The following is a 13,813-nucleotide window of genomic DNA, read 5'->3' as shown; positions in this document are numbered from 1 at the left end:
TAGAGTGGTCTATGTATAGGACACATCTCCCTCAAAGCAAGGTCTCCTTAGTTTACTCATTTGCAGGGGGAGACCTATCACTGACTGAGATTAAGGGTGTGGCCCAAGGACACAGGAGGTGACAAACTGGGAAACAAAGCTGTCGGTCTGTTCAGACTGCTGTAAAAAAAACGCCACAGATTGGGTGGCTTAAAAACAGTAAAAATTTATTTCTCATAGTCTAGAGGCTGGGAAATCCAAGGATGAGAGCGCCTGCAGATCTGGTGTCTGATGAGGACCCATTTCTTGGGTCTTCTCAATGCATTCTCACACAGTGGAAGTGGCAAGGCAGCTCTCCAGGGCCTCTTGTGTAAGGGCACGGATCCTGTCACCACTTCTCAAAGACCCCACCTCCCAATACCATCACACTGGGCATTAGGATCTAATGCATGGATTTTGGGGAGACACAAACACTCAGTCTATGGCAAAAGCTCTAACCACAGCCCCTAGTCCTGCCTTCTCTATATTTGACTGTGCTGCTTCTCAGAGAGCAGGACTTATCATCAGAGAACCTCCTGGTTTCTTGCTCTGCTGCTGGAGAGGTCTGTGTGGACGTTCCCCTTGCCAGGGCCAGCCTTGTCCATCAGAGGAGTCACACAGGGCCACCCCAGGCTTCAGTAGGAAGTGACTTCATTCAGCGGCAGGCCTGACCATACAGCATTTTCCACAGCGTTGATGAGAAAGGACAAAGGTGCTGAAGTTTATGAAGAAAACCCACAAAAATCCAGGGTTTCTTTCAGGTGGTTGTTATTTCTGAAAATCTGAATTTTTAAAATGCTGAGTATGTAATTACCGTGTTCTATAGATTTGTACTCGAATAAAGGCTGCAACGTCAACAGTCAGTCAACAAATACTCGCTGAGCCCCTCCTGTGTGCCGGGCACTGTCCTTGGTGCTGGAGATGCTAGGCAGTGCCTGGTCTTGGTCTCAGGGTTTAACACTGCCGAGGGTGGAGTGGGGAGCAGACACAGAATGGACAGCCATGACAATTCTAGGTACAGGTGCTTGCGGGGAGGATCACAACAGGAGGCCTTGTGACAGCGGGTGACCAGGAGGGGGCCTTAGCCAGTAGTTGGTCAGGGAATGCCTCCCCGAGGGGAGAGGCAGAGCAGAGGCTCACATGATGAGCTGGTGGCAGCAGATGCCCTGGGGAATTCAGGCCGTGTCCAAAGAGTGGCCCAACAAAGGCCCTGGGGTGGGGATGCTGTTGGGCTCGGAGTCTAGTGAGCAAGGGGAGACGCAGGTCCAAGGTGAGTGTGGCAAGGGGCAGGGCAGAGCACCATGGGGCAGAGTGTGGATTTCACCCTGGCTGAGAAGTCTCTGGAGGGTTTTAAGCAGGGTGCTGTGGAAGGAGACTGTAGATGGATGGGCGTGGAGGCAGTGAGATGGCTTAGGGGTTGCTGTGTTGCAGAAAAATCAGGAGGACAAGAGAGACCTCGGGGTAAAGCAGGAGAATCACAGGCAGCTTGTTTTTTTTTTTTTCCTTTTAATTTCTATTTCTCTTTTCTTTCTTTAATATTCCACCTCAGCTGGACTGGTACAGATGAGAGTTATGGTGAGTTAAATTAGGGCCATGTGTTAGTCAGGGACTAGGCAGGAGACAGAAACCACACCAGTACTTTGAAAAGGGAAAATGTAACAGGGAAAATGACTCATCAACAAGCACAAAGGGTCTGGTGTTATGGGTTGAATTGTGTCCCTGAGAAAGACATGTTGAAGTCCTAACCCCTGGTACCTGTGAATGTGACCTTATTTGAAAATAGGATCTTTGCAGATGTAATCAAAGGCAGGCCTTGTCCAATATGACCAGTGTCCTTGCAGGAAGAGGGACATTTGGATGCAGACACACAGGGAGAAGATGGCCATGGAATGCAGAGGGAGAGAGTGGAGTGAAGCCACTGAAAGCATTCAGTGGAAGAGGCCAGGAGGATCCCCGGGGTCTTAGAGGGAGCAGGGCACTGCTGACACCTTGATTTCGAACTTCCGTCCTCCAGAACTGTGAAGAACACGTTCCTGCTGTTTTTAAGCCACTGGTTTTTAGCACTTTTGTTACAGCGGCCCCAGGACACTGCTAACAGGTGAAATCTGGTGGCTGAGTGCTACAAAGGGTAGAAGAGTACTCCAAGGGTCTCAGGAACAGCAGCTGCAGGAAGTGGCTGCTACCCTTAGGGCTGAGTGGGAGTCAACAATGAAGGAACTAAGACTTCACCCCCTCAAGCTGAGCCCCTGACCTTTAGGAGAGGACGCAGCTGCTGCAGGAACACCAAAAACTGCTGCTGGTGGGGAGATTTGCCAGCGTGGGAGCCAGAGCAGTCTAGAGGACCAGCACAGATGGGGGCCTGAAAACTCAGAGAGAGAGAGAGAGAGAAAAAGAGAGAGAGAGAGAGAGCAGGCCAGAGCTACTCTACAAAAGTGGCTCGTAGGGTGCAGGGTGTGAAGTTTGCTGGAGAATGAGTGCCATCACTGCTCCTGCACACCAGCCCCACTGGCAGCTGTGCCACAGGAGGAAACGCCATGTTCTGGCAGCAGGAAGAGAAGCCCCTTCCTCTGCTGTCCTTGTGGCATCCCTCCAGAGCCCCCTGTGACAAAGCCTAACATTGCACCAGCTGACAAAGGGGAAATGTTTACAGGGCCCAGCTCCAGTATTTCAAAGCAGGGCAAAGAAGGGTGACTTTAGAGCTGGGACATAATAACCTGATGACTGGCATAGCTGGTAGCAAGAAAGGGGTGGGGGAACTAGTGTGAGCAAACAAGGCTTGGGCCTCCCCTGCAGTTGTTCATAGTTCTGTGACATTACAAAACTGCATTTAAAAAATTGTGATAGGGAGGACACCCTGCCCTGATTAATCACATAACCTGGGTTTCCCTGTCGTCATCTGTCTTGTCAATCCACGTAGTGATCATCATCCTGGCTGCACAGGTGAGTCAATAGAGGCGTGGAGATGTTGAATAATGAGCTTAAAGTCATGCCATTAATCAGTGGTGTCCATCTGCCTCCCAGGTCTGTGTATTTTCTATTCATCCTGCTGTCTCTCTTATGGGGAACTGGAATGCCTGGAGGATTCTGCTCCTGAGAGCTCAGTGCTGGCTCTCACTTTGTCCTTCTTTGATGACTTGGCCCCTCTGCTGTCTGTGTGGGTCCTGGCCACAGGAGACACTGACCTCTACACTCCCAGGCCCAGGGTATACACTGGCTTGAGCACAGGCCCCTGGACCACGAATGCCCTGCCCAGCTCCAGTTTAGGAACAGCACACTGGAGCCCGAGCACACAAGGCATGCAAAAGCTCAAAAGTAGATCTCACCTCTAGGAGGGTACAGTCAGGTTTTCAATGGATTCTCTTGATTACCACTTACAAGGATTTCTACCCCTTAAACATGGAAGGATTTGTCCTTTGACAGGAAGTGAGCTGGAGGCATTCCTGAGCACCCCTTCCTGCAGAACGCCTCCTCCTTTGGCTTCTTGATAGCAGGCTAAGGAAGTACCTGGCAGGTGCAGAGACAAGCTTGCCCAATGTGGACAGGATCCAGCCAGGTGCCAGCTTGGATCAAGTGTCCCATGCCCTGGGCAGGAAGAAAGACGATCTTCCTAGAGGAACCGGAACTCTCTTGCAAAAGCTCGTGAGTGTTGTAGGCCAGCTCCAGTATTTGAGGTTACAATCAGGCATCCTCTGGGGAACTTACTTCTCTTGTCAGCACTAGGGCGAGAGGTGGCTGGATTTCTTTGGAGGAGCTTTGAGGATCCTTTCAGATTCTGTATTCATCAGTTCCTGTGTTTATCAATATCTACTGAACCTACTGAATGCTGGGTATTGTAGTAAGGTCTTTCATGAATTATTTTATTTATTTATTTATTTATTTATTTTTCAAGACAGAGTCTCACTTACTCTGTTGCCCAGGCTGGAGTGCAGTGGTATGATCTCGGCTCACCGCAACCTCCACCTTCTGGGTCCAAGTGATTCTCCTGCCTCAACCTCCTGAGTAGCTGGGATTACAGTTGCCCACCACCACGTCTGGCTAATTGTGGTATTTTTAATAGAGACGGGGTTTCATTATGTTGGCCAGGCTGGTCTCATACTCCTGACCTCAGGTGATCTGCCCGCCTCAGCCTCCCAGAGTGTTACAATTACAGGTGTGAGCCACCGTGCCCAGCTTTTCATGAGTTATTTAATCTTCACAACAACTCTGTGAAGTCACCACGCTTGTCTGCATTTTACAAATAAAGAAACTGAGGCTGTGGGAGGTTAAATAACCACAAGGCACTAGCATGGGGAGACTTGGTTCTAGCAGTTTCTGGCAGTTGGCCTTTGATGGCCACTTCCTACAGGACAGGCCCTTCTCTTATGGTCCCCGTGCCCTTGGAGGTTTGGCCTGTTTGTTAGGGTGCCTGCGTGTGTAGGTATCCTCCTGGCCTCATTCCCAAAAGGGCTTGAGATAGTGTGTCCAAACACAAACGGGAGGAAGATTGCATATAGGGACAGATCAGGGCTAAGAAAAATACAGGTAAAGTGAAAGACAAGGTCTGCAGGGACGTTCATATGTGCATGTTCAGTACAGTCAGGGCAGAGATTCGTCATCAGTTACAGTCAGGGCAGAGATTCCTCAGAGCGAAAGTAGAGAAACTGATTAGTTAATGTGTTTTCTACTTTACTAGTACACTTCAGGTGAAATAAACCAACTAGTCCTGTATGTACACGCGTTCATAGATCTCAAACAAAACAAAACAAAACAAAAACAAAACAAAACAGGAGGTTGAGTGGAAAGCTCAGAGAGATGAAGTAACAGCTCAAGGTTGCAGCCATCCCTGCATTCCTTCAGGCTGCAGAGCTCCAGTAGCAGACCCAGGATTCAAATCCAAGTGTTTCTGGCTCTGGAGCTGGGCTCAAATTTAGGGCATTACTTTTTTCTTCCATTTCAAACAGGACACAGATCTGACCCTCAAGAATAGGAGATAAAGCAGGCGCATAAATAGCTCATTGTGTGCTGTCTTTCTGAGCTGGTTGAGGCAGGCTGCGGGCAGGGCTTCAGAGCCGAGCAGGCAGGGGGCATGGGTGGGCGTGGCTGCATCTTATAGGCTGAGCCACTGGCTGTGCCCCTGAGCTGAGCTGGGTGAGTACTCTAGGCATTCCTGGCAGAGGATACAGCACGAGCAAAGGCCTGGAGGCTAAAAATAGCTTGCGGGCGGCAGTTCAGTGCTTCTGGAGTTTAAAGAGCCTGGAGAGGGTCATATCAGATGATGCCAGTCCACGAGAAGGAGGATGGATTATATCTTTAGAGACCCCATAGAGTGAGGGTATAATTGCTCTGTAACAAGCATAAACTGTGATGGTCTGGGATGCCCTTGTCATAGGCAGCCCCTGGAGAGTCCCTCATCATAGACAGCCCCTGGAGAGTCGTAAGTAGAGTGCGACATAACCAGATTTGTGCTTTAGAAAGGTTGCTGGTTGCAGAGCTGGTGGGATGCCTTTTTATTTGAAAAGGTAAAACATATTCAACATAAATAATTTGGACAGTAGAAGGAGAATGGGAACAGTATACACTGGCAAGCAAGGTCCCTCCTCATCCTTATCCCCAAATACCCCTTCTCAGAAGCAGCAATCACTGTCACCATTTTCAGTGTTTTTCTTTCTTTTTTTTTTTTTTTTTAGATAGAGTCTCGCTTTGTCACCCAGGCTGGAGTACATTGGCATGATCTCAGCTCACTGCAACCTCCGCCTCCCGGGTTCCAGTGAGTCTCCTGTCTCAGCCTCCCGGGTAGCTGGGATTACAGGCATGCGCCCGCATGCCAGGCTAATTTTTGTATTTTTAGCAGAGATAGAGTTTTGGCACGTTGGCCAGGCTGGTCTTGCACTCCTGACCTCAGGCGATCCACCTGCCTCAGCCTCCCAAAATGCTGGGCTTACAGGCGTGAGCCACCGCACCTGAACAACCCAGTGTTTTATTCTAGAGATAGTCTGAATGTGCATGTGTGTATGTATATATACATCTTCCCTTTTATGCAGGTGCCATGCATTAGATACACTATTCTATAACTAGCTTTCATTTATAGGCCTTGTAAGTCATTCTGTATTGATACATAGAGCTGCCACAATGTTTTCATTGCCCGTCAAATGTTCCATGAATCTAGCAGACCATATTCAACTTCTTCCCCACAGATGGACATTGAGGTTGTTTATAATTTCTTGCATTATATTCAATGCTGCAATTCATATCCTCATGGCTAGGGATGAGTATGTGGAGTGAGTTCCCTGAAGTGGAGTTGCTGGGTCAAAGTGTATATACATTTGTAATTTTGATAAATATTGTCAAATCGTCCTCCTTAGGAGGGGAGTTCATTCTATGCACCCATTCCTGTGCATGAGGATATTTGCAGCAGAAATGCTTTGAGTCCTGGATGATGGGGCCAGGTGGATTATTGGATTGGAGGTAGGGAGAGTGAACAGTGATTACTACAAGAGTCTGGGAGAGAGATGGTGAGGTTCTTGCCTAAGGCAGTCATGGTGGTGAGTAGCCAGGAGGCGAGGATTTGGAGAACAGTATCAGGAAGGAAGGTTGCTTTGAGGTATGGGATGGGGCTGGTGGGGGTGCTAGGTAGAATAGTGTGAGTGGGGAGTGGCAGGGGCAGTTGGAGGAGAGCTAGGTGGAGACACCAGCAGTTGGAGGCATGGCCTGAAGCTAGGGAGAAGCTCTAGGCTGGGGAGGTTTGGGAGGAGGTAGGAGGTGTGGCCTTGAGCTCCAAGGGGCCACCTGGTAGAGCAGCGCCCGAGGGAGAGGGCTGACTGGGACTGAGCCAGGGCAAACCAGGTGCCCGGGATGCAAATTGTGAGCAGGCCCTGCCCTGCACACCCTGGGAGCCAGGGCCTCCTGACATTTTGTTGCCTGGTTGCCTCTCTTGCCTCTCCCTCGTCCCAGCCCTGGGGGAGGCAGCCTTGGGACCAGCCACGGATTAAAGGGGCTGGCTGAGGGCAGAGGCTCAAAGGGAAGGAACAAAGAGGTAAAAGAATGTGTTGAGGGGAAAGTGTCCTGGAGGGCCAGGGCATGCACTCCCAGTTCATGGGAGAGAGGCAGGGAAGGACTAGAAAGTGTCCTCCATTAGATGTACCGATTAGGCGTCACTGACACTATTAGTGAAGCCGTTTTAATAATGCAACAGAGGCTTGGATAGTCTCTGACTCTATGAAACAATAATAGAAAGTCAGGGTGTTTACTCTTTGGTCGTATCCTAGCAACAGCGTGTTCTCAGCAAGGGTAAGTGTTCTAGAACGCGAGACCAAATTATACGAGAACATAATGTTCTAGAATGTCTGCATGCGTTTGCCAGCTGATTTCTTCTCAGAGGTACTCAGGAGATGGTTGAAAATTACCCCCCTTTCCTCTGAATTTGAAGGTAGTTGATGACAAGCATTTATTATGTTAACAGAACTTAAATGCTTGGCCAGGGTCACCTCCCCGAATTCAAAGGTAGCATGAGGGGGAAGAGGATTAAGAGCAGCGTCCCCACAGGGAAAATGAGCTGTGAGTTATACTTTGCCACTTTTTAAATCAAACATCGCTGACTGTTCTTCAGAATCACTGTGGGATTATTTGTTCTCCAGAGAATATGTGAACAATGCATTCCTTTCCCCGCTCTTTGGATCCTGCCCGTCAGTGGTGGCTGACTGGAGCAGCTTTTATGGATGCACAGAAAATTGGAGGAGGTCTTATTAGGCTTCTTCCTCCAATGCTGCCATTCCCATTCAGGACCCTTCTGGGAATCCTGCACACTCACGGGGAGCACTTGGCACTCCGCGCATGGCATTTGTTCTGTTCCACCATCCCCCCAATAGCTGGGCGTGATCTGGTCTCTGAGTGAGGTTGGGCGGGTTCCCTCACTGGTGCTCTCTTGAACCCCAGAGCCCTTTGGACCCATCCTTCTGTCCAAGTCCTCCTAGCCAGCCCTCTTGGCCCAGGCAAAAGGCTCCCCTGAAGCAGCCCCCAAGCATGAGCTGGTCCGGACTGCCCTGAAGTCCTCCTGCCGCCAGCTTCCTCGTACGACACCCTGCTCTTTCTCTAGTCCCATTTCTGCCCAGCCCAAGGCCTGATACCCAGTGACTTCCTGAGGACATGTGAGTATCTGATCCTGGGCTGCTGGCCTGGGGCCCATGTGTCCACACCACTGGTTGCCACCCTAACTGCTCAGAGCTCCCTTACTGGGGGGCACTCTTTCCAGCGCACTCAGGGAGGGGTTGAGCTCGCTTATCAGAGCCTAGCTCGTTGAGCAGACATACAGTAGGCGCTAAAAAAAAAAAAAAAAAAAAAAAAAAGTCAATGAATTAAAATAATGGCAGAATAGAAATGTTCTGCCTGTTTTAATGTGAAACTTTTTTTTAAAAATTATTTTCTTTGCTCTGCTGGAAGGATGGCATGTAATTACCCCCTGCCTCATAACATAGGAAATTAAGCTCTCCTTGTCCTGGAGGGAAGAGGAACCGATACAGAATTTCAGTGGCTCTGGACTCAAGGGCCACTACAGTCAACTGTGAAAGGGTAAGATTTGTTTTGGGGAGCAAGTAGACTGGCATGGAGGAATAAAGAAGGGCAAGACAGAGGGGGGACCAGAGGAGCTCGTGCATTCAGGGGGCTCTCAGAGGAGCCCTGGAAGCCTGGGTGTGGGCTTAGGAAGTCACTCAAGGATGGAGAGGCAGTGGCGGAGCTGGCGGAGCCCTCGGCCAGGGCTTTGCTGTTCAGGTGCGGAAGACAGCCTGTGGATGCCTCCAGTTCTGCAAGAGCCTTCCCTGGCTGGCACCTGGGCTGACCCAACAGATCCTCCTGTGGGTGCTAGAGGGTCTTCAGCCCTGATGTGAGGCATCACAAGAGCTGCACTCTGGGACCTGAGACCAGGCCGGCTCTGTCTGATGACTCAGTCAACATTCAGGGCCTACAACCACTGACCTCCCACCAAGACACACACAAGGAACTCGTGCTCTGACCCTGGGGTACGGCTCACCCTTCCACGCGTGCAGGCCGGGGCTTCCAGAGGCTTCCCAGTGTGCCTGCCCAAGGTCACATCTCCAGCAGGGGCAGCCCTGGGATGGGAACACAGGCCTCTGATTCCAAGCAAGCTCCTCCATTCCTGGCGGCTTCAGGACAGCTCCTGGGGGTGCTCCGAGGCTTGTTCTCCTCTTCTGTCTGGATGAATAAGATTCTGGAGAATCAAAGACAAGAGGTCTGCAATTAAATTCTATTTTAAACAAGAAATGAAGACACTGCTTAAAATAAGTTCTGTGGAGATATGTGAAATGTAATGTTAATGTAGGTATTGGGTATTTACTGAGAGCCAAATATTATTGTAAGCCTGTTACAAGGTCCTGTATCCTCAATCCTTAAAACAACTCCATGACATTGGCTCTGGAGAGGAAGCCAGATGGCTGCTGGCTTTTTCCTTACAGAGAAACACCTCCAGACACCTGGTTTGTGGCTCAGGATGCCAGAAAATGCTGCTCCTTTTGCACATGGGTAACTATTTCCATGTAGAATACTTCTGGAAACTGGAGATCATCAAAAGGTTCTGCAAACAAAGCCCAGAGAACAATTCTGACCCTGCTCAGGGTGTTTTCCTCCCACTGCATTAGCCTGAGAACAGTCTTCCGTGTTCCTGTTATAGGCTCAAGGGAGAACTAAGTTAGACGTAACCATGGTAACTAACGTGCAATTAACTCCAATCACTGCTAATCGCTGGGTTAGAATTTCCTCCTTAGGGTTTTAGAAGAGTACCGTGGGACGCATACGTCCTACCGTGCAGGGGCTGTTCCTGTGGCTTTGGGACTGTGGCAACAGTGGCAGGTACTGTGGGGTGACCCCAGTCACCATTCAAGATCCCTGGGCTCAGGGTCCAGCCTCCTACCTGGCTTGTGTGATCTCAGGCAAGTCACTTCCCTCCTGATCCCTCGGAGTTCCCCTGTGAAAGGGGAATGATACTTCACGGCTGCCTTGACTTCTTATAAGAATACAAAGAGTTAAAGCTTAGGAAACATATATTGTAAGCAATATGTCAATGTCAGGGTTCCCTGCCTTACTCTTCAGCCCCAGGAAGTGATTTGTGGGTGGTAGAAGTTGGATGATACATCTTTTGAATTTTTTTTCAAGCTTTTTTATGATGGTGTATTAGTCTGCTTTCACATTGCTATAAAGAACTACCTAAGACTGGGTAATTTATAAATAAAAGAGGTTTAATTGGCTCATGGTTTTATGGACTGTACAGGGAGCATTGCTGGGGAGGCCTCAGGAAACTTTCAATCATGGTGGGAGGCAAAGGGGAAGCAGGCACATCCTACAAGCCTGGAGCAGGAGGAAGAGGGTGGGGGGAGGTGCTACGCACTTTTAAACAGCCAGATCTCATGAGAACTCACTCACTATCATGAGAACAGCAAGGGGAAAGTCCACGCGCATGAGCCAATCACCTCCCACCAGGCCCCTTCTCCAACACTGGGGATTACAATTCGACATGAGATTTGGGAGGGGACACAGACCCAAATAATATCATTCTGTTCCTGGCCACTCCCAAATCTCATGTCCTTCTCAGATTTCAAATACAATCATGTCTTCTCAACAGTCCCCCAAAGTCTTTTTTTTTTTTTTTTTTTTTTGAGACTGAGTCTCGCTCTGTCACCCAGGCTGGAGTGCAGTGGCCTGATCTTGGCTCACTGCAACCTCCGCCTCCTGGGTTCAAGTGATTCCCCTGCCTCAGCCTCCCGAGTAGCTGGGTCTACAGGCACATGCCACCATGCCAGGCTAATTTTTGTATTTTCAGTGGAGACAGAGTTTCCCTATGTTGGCCAGGCTGGTCTCAAACTCCTGACTTCAGGTGATCTGCCTGCCTCAGCCTCCCAAAGTGCTGAGATTACAGATGTGAGCCACCGCCCCCGGCCACTCAATAACCTTTGTCTCCCACGAGACTCCCCACATATATTTACCTTATCACAATTTGCTGCCTCTAGGAACCCAAATGCCTTGTCCTTTGTCTTGCCGTTTCTCTACAAATTATTACCTTTTGTTATTGTGAAAGGAAAAACATCTCGGGATCCCCAAATCACTAAGCCAAAAGATAAGTCAAGCTGGGAACTATGTCAGGCAAACCTGCCTCCCATTTTATTCCTAAATAAGATAGCTACAAAGATCAAAAACCTACATGGCTCCCTCACAATTTACCCACAAGGGAATTCCTTGTGGGGCTCAAGATCTTTACCCTAAAACAGTTCAGTTGAATTTCACCCTGGAAATGTAAACTGTTAGCTCGTCTTCACAGGTGTGGGACAGAAAGTTATCCCTCTGCTTACCTGAGACAAATGCCTATCTGTTGCTTCCTCTGCCCTGTTGTTTATGTAAAACTGCAGATTCCCTGAGCCAGAGTAAATTGTGTATTCAGTGAAAGGCTAATCAAAGACTCAAAATAATGTAACTGGCCGAGTGCAGTGGCTCACGCCTGTAATCCCAGCACTTTGGGAGGCTGAGGTGGGTGGATCACTTGAGTCCAGAAGTTTGAGACCTGCCTGAGCAACATGGCAAAACCCTGTCTCTACTAAAAATACAAAAAATTAGCCTGGCATGGTGGCATGCACCTGTAGTTCTGGTTACTCAGGAGTCTGAAGAGGTAGGATCGCTTTAGCCTGGGAGGTCAGGGCTGCAGTGAGCCATGATCACACCACTGCACTCCAGCCTGGGTGACAGAGCGAGACCCTGTCTCAAAAACAAAACAAAATGACAACAAAAAACAATGCGACCTTTGTCTGTTGTCTGCTTACGACCTGGAAGCCCCTTGCTTCGAGTTGTCCTGCCTTTCTGGGCCAAACCAATGTATATCTTACACATATTGATTGATGTGTCATGTCTCCCTAAAATGTATTAAAGCAAGCTGGGCTGGGCATGGTGGCTCATGCCTGTAACCCCAGCACTTTGGGAGGCCGAGGCAGGTGGATCACTTGAGGTCAGGAGTTCAAGACCAGCCTGGCGAACATGGTGAAACCCCATCTCTACTAAAAATACAAATAAATTAGCTGGGTGTGGTGGTGCACACCTGTAGTCCCAGCTACTCAAGAGGCTGAGGCATGAGAATTGCTTGAACCTGGGAGGCGGAGGTTGCAGTAAGCCGAGATTGTGCCACTACACTCCAGCCTGGGCGATAGAGTGAGGCTCAATCTCCAAAAAAAAAAAAAGCAAGCTGTGCCCCTACCGTCTTTCTCGGGCACATGTCTTGAGGACCTCCTGAGACTGTCTCAGGGCACATCCTTAACCTTAACCTTGGCAAAATAAACTTTCTAAATTGATTGAGATCTGTCTCGGATACCTTTGGGTGCACAGTTACAGTGGCATATAAGCCCTCAGGTCTACCTTTCTCTTTGGATCCTCATTTCTTTTCTATGAAGACCTCCATGTGCACATAAAAATGAAAATTACATCAAGTAAAATCCATATGCCTTTCCCCCTGTTAATCTTTTTTCAGCTTAATTCACAGACCCTTACTACAGAATGTAAGACAGTAGAGGAAAGCATTTTTCCCTCCCTTACAGCAGTAAGGATATTCACATTATGCAACTATCACCACCCTTCCTCTCCAGGACTCTTTCATTATCCCAAACTGAAACTCTATGTCCATTAAACAATAACTCACCACTCCTCCTTCCCTCCAGCCCCTGGCAATCACCCTTCTATCATCTGTCCTTATGAATCTGACTGCCTTAGGTACCTCATACAAGTGGAATCATTCAGTGCTTATTCTTTTGTGACTGGCTCTCTTCACTTAGCATGTTTTCAAGGTTCATTCATGTTGGCGCATGCATCAGGATTTCTTTCTTTTTAAGACTGTGTGATATTGTGATATTATATACATATATACTTGGTTTATGTCCACAGTTCCTGGCACCGAGCTCCTAAAACCCTTGCAATTTCCTGACTGATGGGGTGATAGAAGCATCTTTTGTTAGGATATTTGGTCTTAGTCTTTGGTTCCTGACATAAGAGCATCTAAGGCCCTTGGATCACCAGATGAGTGTCTTTCTGTAGGCTAATGAGATGATTGGTGGATGGGCGCCCCTAGATACCTTTAGGAGGAGGGCTGGCCTCCAGAAAGACCAAGGTATTACTAGAGGGTTGGAACTTTCGGCTTCAATCCCCAATCTCCAGAGAGGAGAGAGGGACTGGAAATTAATCAATCACCTAGGACCAATGATTTAATCAATCATACCTTCATAACGGAACCTCCATGAAAATCCTGAGCAATGGAGTTCAGCGAGATTCTGAGTTGATGAACACGTTGAGGTACTGGGAGGGGAGTCCACTCAGAGAAGGCATGAAAGCTTCTCCCCTTTCCCTGATACCGTGCTCTGTGCATCTCTTCCATTTAGCTTCTTCTGAGTAGTATCCTTTATGAGAAGGTGATAATAGTAGGTATGTGCCTTCCTGGGTTCTGTAACCTCTTCTAGCAGATTATTGAACCAGAGGAGGGCATTGTGAGGACCCCTGATTTATAGCTTGTTGGTTGTAAGTACAGGAGGTCCACTCTTGGGATTGGTGTCTGAAGTGGGAGCAGTCTTGTGGGGCTGAGCCCATAGCCTGTCTGACGCTAACTCCAGAAAATAGTGTCAGAATTGAATCGAGTCATTGTATATCCAGTTGGTCTCTGGAGAGTTAGAGAATTGGTGGTTGATGTGTGAAAAACCCCATTCATTTTGTGTCATAAGTGTCGGGAATAGAAACAGATCATGGCAATAGGCTGAGTGATTTTTCATTGTGTGTGCATATC

General features: G+C 48.6%; 1 long non-coding RNA gene across 1 annotated transcript; it reads left to right on the top strand.

Moving 5' to 3' along the window:
- The first annotated feature begins 7,331 nt into the window (after positions 1-7,331).
- On the top strand, positions 7,332-9,168 carry LOC129057600 (uncharacterized). Its single transcript, XR_008522239.2, has 3 exons — positions 7,332-7,374; positions 7,930-8,141; positions 8,469-9,168. It is a non-coding gene; the product is annotated as an uncharacterized LOC129057600 (long non-coding RNA).
- Positions 9,169-13,813: the final 4,645 nt, after the last annotated feature.

This window comes from Pongo abelii, chromosome 12 (assembly GCF_028885655.2).
Source record: "Pongo abelii isolate AG06213 chromosome 12, NHGRI_mPonAbe1-v2.0_pri, whole genome shotgun sequence".
NCBI lineage: Eukaryota > Metazoa > Chordata > Mammalia > Primates > Hominidae > Pongo > Pongo abelii.
Note: the sequence above shows the minus strand (reverse complement) of the source record. Positions and strands in the feature narration are given on the sequence as shown.